The 6,000-nt window shown below is 47.5% G+C and overlaps 1 protein-coding gene across 2 annotated transcripts in view; it reads left to right on the top strand.

Annotated features, from left to right (window-relative positions):
- Positions 1–5,801: 5,801 nt before the first annotated feature.
- The window catches only part of LOC141072653 (granzyme A-like), a 122,893-nt gene continuing 122,694 nt past the window's right edge, over positions 5,802–6,000 (top strand). The window contains exon 1 of one of the 2 annotated variants that reach the window (XM_073559953.1): positions 5,802–5,866. The gene's annotated coding sequence lies outside the window, so the exon portion shown is untranslated. The remainder of the gene's footprint in view (positions 5,867–6,000) is intronic. The other variant, XM_073559952.1, reaches the window with a different exon arrangement.

Raw genomic sequence — 6,000 nt, 5'->3', positions numbered from 1 at the left:
TTCAGTGTTTTGAGGAATGCACACGGCTGGTAAGCGCAGACGACGCCATCCTAAGCATGAGCATCCCACTTATGCGTCTGCTCATGCAAACTTTGACGCACCTTAAGGAGCAGGCTTCTGCAGCCAATGTTGATGAGGAGGAAGAGGAGGAGGGAATCCTTGATGACATGCAGCCATTGTCTGCTCAGGGACCTCTCCTGGACGAGGTAAAGGAAGAAGAGGAGGAGGAGGAGGATGATGGGGATGATTACTTAGGGGAGGAGGATGCATCTCGTGGGACAAGTGAAAATGTTGGCGTGGCAAGGTCTGGTACAGGGTTTGTGCGTAACTGGAGGGATGTGGATTTGCCAGAAAGTGCTCCTCCAACCAGCACTCGCAGTGCATCATTGACACCGGGAACATTGGCCCACATGTCAGATTATGCCTTGCAGATCCTAAAAAGGGACCCCCGCATTGCCAAAATGATGAACGATGACGACTACTGGTTGGCCAGCATCCTGGATCCACGCTATAAAGGCAAATTACAAAACATCATGCCACAGGACAACCTTGACCTAATATTGGCTAATAAACAAGCAACTCTGGTAAATCGGTTGCTTGAGGCATTCCCAGCACACAGCAGCGGTGATGGTTTTCACACGAGCCGTACGGGCCGGGGGCAGCTTGGCAGAGGTGTTCGTGGTGCACACAGCAGAAGTGGCGTTGGAGACAGGGGTTTCATGACAATGTTGTGGACTGATTTTTCAAGTATCGCTCACACAACTGGTAATACTGCATCGATGGAAAGTGACAGGAGACAGCAGTTGTTAACTATGGTTACAAACTACTTTTCCTCCCATATCGATGTTCTCCCACACAGGTCATTCCCCTTTGACTATTGGGCCGCTAAACTGGACACCTGGCCTGAATTGGCACAATATGCCTTACAGGAGCTCGCTTGCCCAGCTGCAAGTGTGCTATCGGAAAGAGTCTTCAGTGCAGCTGGATCAATCCTGACAGAAAAAAGGACCCGTCTGTCAACCCAGAATGTGGATGATCTAACCTTCATTAAAATGAACCATGCATGGGTTTCCAAGGATTTTGTCCCACCTTCCCCTGATGACACATAGTGTGACAGAAAAATGGCTTGCTTTGGTCCACCTCTTCCTGGGACTTGACCTATTTCACCTTTTGCATCAGCTGAATGTCCAACATCAACATATGCCACTTTCTAAAACTCCCTAACTGTGCTGCCTCCCCCCCCCATGGCCGGGGTCACCACCTAGCGCACGACACCATGCGAGTGCCGTTGCCCTGGACAGGTGGGTAGGCCGACTCTTGGGCGCGGGCACTGGCACAGGGTCCCTCATAGTGCAATCAAGTGTCTCTGACGATGGTGGTGCACACCCGCCATCAGACACACCGCCGTACTATGAGGGGCCCAGTGCCAGTACCGATGCCCATGAGTGGGCCCCCCTTGCTTGGGCAGGGCCCCAGCATTTGCAATCTTCACCTCTCCCTGCTCCTCCGCTGTGTAGTCTGGGCCGTCAAATCCATACTGTGCCTGACACCGTTTGAGCCTGCCTCCTGATGTATAGACATATATTTTGAATGTGTACGCTATCCATACATGTTATCCGGGGATACGGTACCCTTTCTAACCTTTGTGCAATCACGTGCAATCCATACTGGACCTAATACCGTCTGAGCCTGCCGCCTGATGTATAGACATATATTTTGAATGTGTACGCTATCCATACATGTTATCCGGGGATACGGTACCCTTTCTAACCTTTGTGCAATCACGTGCAATCCATACTGGGCCTAACACCGTCTGAGCCTGCCTCCTGATGTATAGACATATATTTTGAATGTGTACGCTATCCATACATGTTATCCGGGGATACGGTACCCTTTCTAACCTTTGTGCAATCACGTGCAATCCATACTGGGCCTAACACCGTCTGAGCCTGCCTCCTGATGTATAGACATATATTTTGAATGTGTACGCTATCCATACATGTTATCCGGGGATACGGTACCCTTTCTAACCTTTGTGCAATCACGTGCAATCCATACTGGGCCTAACACCATCTGAGCCTGCCTCCTGATGTATAGACATATATTTTGAATGTGTACGCTATCCATACATGTTATCCGGGGATACGGTACCCTTTCTAACCTTTGTGCAATCACGTGCAATCCATACTGGGCCTAACACCGTCTAAGCCTGCCTCCTGATGTATAGACATATATTTTGAATGTGTACGCTATCCATACATGTTATCTGGGGATACGGTACCCTTTCTAACCTTTGTGCAATCACGTGCAATCCATACTGGGCCTAACACCGTCTGAGCCTGCCTCCTGATGTATAGACATATATTTTGAATGTGTACGCTATCCATACATGTTTTCCGGGGATACGGTACCCTTTCTAACCTTTGTGCAATCACATGCAATCCATACTGGGCCTAACACCGTCTGAGCCTGTCTCCTGATGTATAGACATATATTTTGAATGTGTACGCTATCCATACATGTTATCCGGGGATACGGTACCCTTTCTAACCTTTGTGCAATCACGTGCAATCCATACTGGGCCTAACACCGTCTGAGCCTGCCTCCTGATGTATAGACATATATTTTGAATGTGTACGCTATCCATACATGTTATCTGGGGATACGGTACCCTTTCTCACCTTTGTGCAATCACGTGTAATCCATACTGGGCGTGAGAACGGCTGGTGAGCTGTTAAGCAAGCTACAGCACCTGTGGTTTGCACACGTAAGTTTTTCATTTTTTCAGGAATGACGGTTAGGCCTAATTCCGGAACTGCGGTTGACCTGCACTTACTGGGAAATCATCGTACGCGGGTAATAATTGTAATCCCAGATCCCCATCACTAACGTTGTTCAGCGGGTTATCTGCTCCTATAAGCGACAAACGCTGGCCTTTTCAGTGTAGCGCACATGCAGCCACGGACATGTAAGGGCATGACACACCAGTTATTGGCCAATCTCATGTGCCAGAGCCTCACGTGTCCCTCTAGTAAGCGGGACTCGGACCGCGGGGCATGACGGAGTCTCGTTCGTTAACGGAATTAAGCTTGCAATGTGTGCATCTGTTCTGTAGCTGGCATGGTTGAGGTTTCCCAGGTGGAGTCGAATTTAACCGTAGGCTCCACTCCTGGTGGTGCCCTTCTGGACATTCCTTTAAGGTTCAGCTTTGCAACCATACTGCCCACGTAAAACAAACACTTTGCCTTCATGAACGCTGTTTGGAGGGTCATGACTCGTGGGAATAACGCCGCCCAATCAGTTAACCTGCTAGAGAGATCCTTCGTTGCTCCCAAGCATGATATCACACTCCCTAGGAGGAAGGTAATGCCACTGTGGCGACCGTACTCCTGGGGGCGACACAAGTGCACTGATGCCCAGCCACTGCTCGATGAATCTGCTGGTACATTGACCCAGACCACTACATTCCCCTCGCATGCTACATGGCCTGAATCTGACCCTGATGAAACTCAGGTTACCCTTCCCATATACAGTTCCATCTTACACGGTGACAAAGAGGAAGCTGCAGATGAAAGTGCAGGTTCGGCCCACCTGCCATCAGACACACCACCGTACTATCAGGGGCCCTGTGCCAGTGCCGTCGCCAACGAGTAGGCCCCCCCTGCTTGCTCAGGATCACAGCACTTGCAAAGTTGAAATACTGTGCAGTGAGATGGAAGATGGGGACGACGAGGAGTCCAGACAAGTACAGGGATTCCCTAGCGAGGAGACTTATTTGATTGTTTTCAATGTTGGGACAGCAATTTTTGGGGAGCACTATACTCTGGAGAATGATAGATGGGGCCCACCATACACTGGAACATTCCAAAGGTGGACATCAGACACTGGAGCAGCATTTACAGGGCCCATTATACACTACAGCATTAGAAATGGGGCCCATTATGTTTGGAGCATTATTTGGGCCCATAAGACAGTGGAGCTTCATCCATGGGGACCAACATATACTGTAGCATTATGTGGAGCTCATCATATACTGTTTCAAACATTATATGGGACCAATGATTCTGTATGGAGAAATAGATGGGCCTCGTCATGAGATGTAAAAAGTGAAGTATTTTTCATTGTACTATACCGCTATTTCTCTGCCGTATCGGAGCATTATGAGTTGTGGTATGTGTTAAAGGGGCGCTCTTTCGCCCAGGGCACATGAAAACCTGCAGCCAGCCCTACCCCCCCACAACTTTAGCCAAATAACCCCCATTTTTCAGTGCGTAACTTGTATTATGAAGTTAATTTAGGTTGACAAGCTTAAGAAGAAGAATTGATGCTTTTGGCATTCAAATGGGCACTGTAGGTGTGTTTCCTGTCCTCCTCTCACTGCCGACTTTTATTCCCCATTGACTTACATTGGGTTTCGTGTTTCGGGACGACCCCGACTTTTCCCTATAATCGGCCGATCTTGCTCGACCCGACTTTTGGAAAAGTCGGGTTTCACGAAACGAAACTCGACCCTAAAAAACCAAAAGTCGCTCAACTCTACCCCTCAATGATAACCAATTACCTTTAGATTGAGAAGATCTGATGGCACTTGGTGAAAGAATATTGGCTAGTGTGGTAGCCTTTTTATATACTACTTTGTAGTTATTTTGTAAAATATTATTTAAGATATTATCTTCTCTCAAAATGGAAATATTTTTGTGAAACATACGTTTGATGATATCAAATTGATTACTGTATTTCAAAACAAGTGTAAGTGAATTATTTTGCAATGTATGGCTCTTCTTCCACTCTTTAGATCTTTGTTTTGCTTCTAATCCCAGTGGATTTTTTGAATTTTTTAATTTTTTTGATTTTTTTATTTGTATCTACTATTTTTTTGGCTCTATTGATCATCCAGTTTTTGTATCCTCTAGCTTGTAAGCGATTTTCAATGCTATTTATTTCTGCGTTATAAGAATCAGAGGTATTACAATTACGGTTTGCTCTAATAATCTCACCCAATGGAATCGCTTTAATTGTATGTGCTGGATGGTGGCTGGTAGCATGCAAAATAGTGTTACCAGCTGTCTGCTTTCGATAAGTTTTAGCAAAAATCCTAGAGAACATTCTCCCCTCCAAAGTCAGGTCCAAAAATTGGGTGACATTATGATTGTGTTTGACAAACTCATAGATGAAGGTTTTTCTTTGGGTTGTTTTGATAATAGAGAAGCGAGATTTCTACTAAAACTTATAGAAAGCAGACAGCTGGTAACACTATTTTGCATGCTACCAGCCACCATCCAGCGCATACAATTAAAGCGATTCCATTGGGTGAGATTATTAGAGCAAACCGTAATTGTAATACCTCTGATTCTTATAATTTGTGGGCCCGATGCTATTGCATCATGAGGGCAGTGATGTCACGATGGGGTGAGCTCTGTGGAGCTGTCTTTCACCCTGTCTGCTCTTTCTTCATCCTGTGCTGTCTTCTCCCCTCATGTGCTTTCTCCTTTGTGCTGTCTTCCCCTGTGTGCTCTTCCCCTGTGCTGTCTTCTCCCCTCTGTGCTCTCTCCACCTTGATGTCTTTTTCCATCTATGCAGGGCCGCCATCAGGGCATTACTAGCCTTACTGGTGTAAGGGGCCCCGGGAGCTGGAGGGGCCCCACGCTCAGAATTTTCATAAACCGGAGCGCTGAGTGTGAGGAGGAAGCAGGAGTCACTGTGACAGACAGCTGGGAGAGGCAGTCAGTGCTGAGCAACAGGAGGGCGGGACTTTCCAGCATCCAATCCTGGCTGAGCGCGGGCTTAGTGCAGTGCAGATATAGTATTCTCCCGCCACACAGTCTGGAGCGAGTCACTGAGCAGCAGTGCAGCCCTCAGTCCCACGGTGAGTGTCTGAGCCTGTGTTGTTTAAGTGTATGGCCAGTGTCTTGCCAGGATCTAGTCCAGTCCCTGTAGCAGATGGATCCTCAGTGAGTGGGCTGTGTGCTCAGTGACAGCGTCAGTCACACTATCAGCACA

The sequence above is a fragment of the Dendrobates tinctorius genome, unplaced genomic scaffold, assembly GCF_039654945.1.
Source record: "Dendrobates tinctorius isolate UK_male_01 unplaced genomic scaffold, ASM3965494v1 ptg000285l, whole genome shotgun sequence".
In the NCBI taxonomy this organism is placed as follows: Eukaryota; Metazoa; Chordata; class Amphibia; order Anura; family Dendrobatidae; genus Dendrobates; species Dendrobates tinctorius.
Note: the sequence above shows the minus strand (reverse complement) of the source record. Positions and strands in the feature narration are given on the sequence as shown.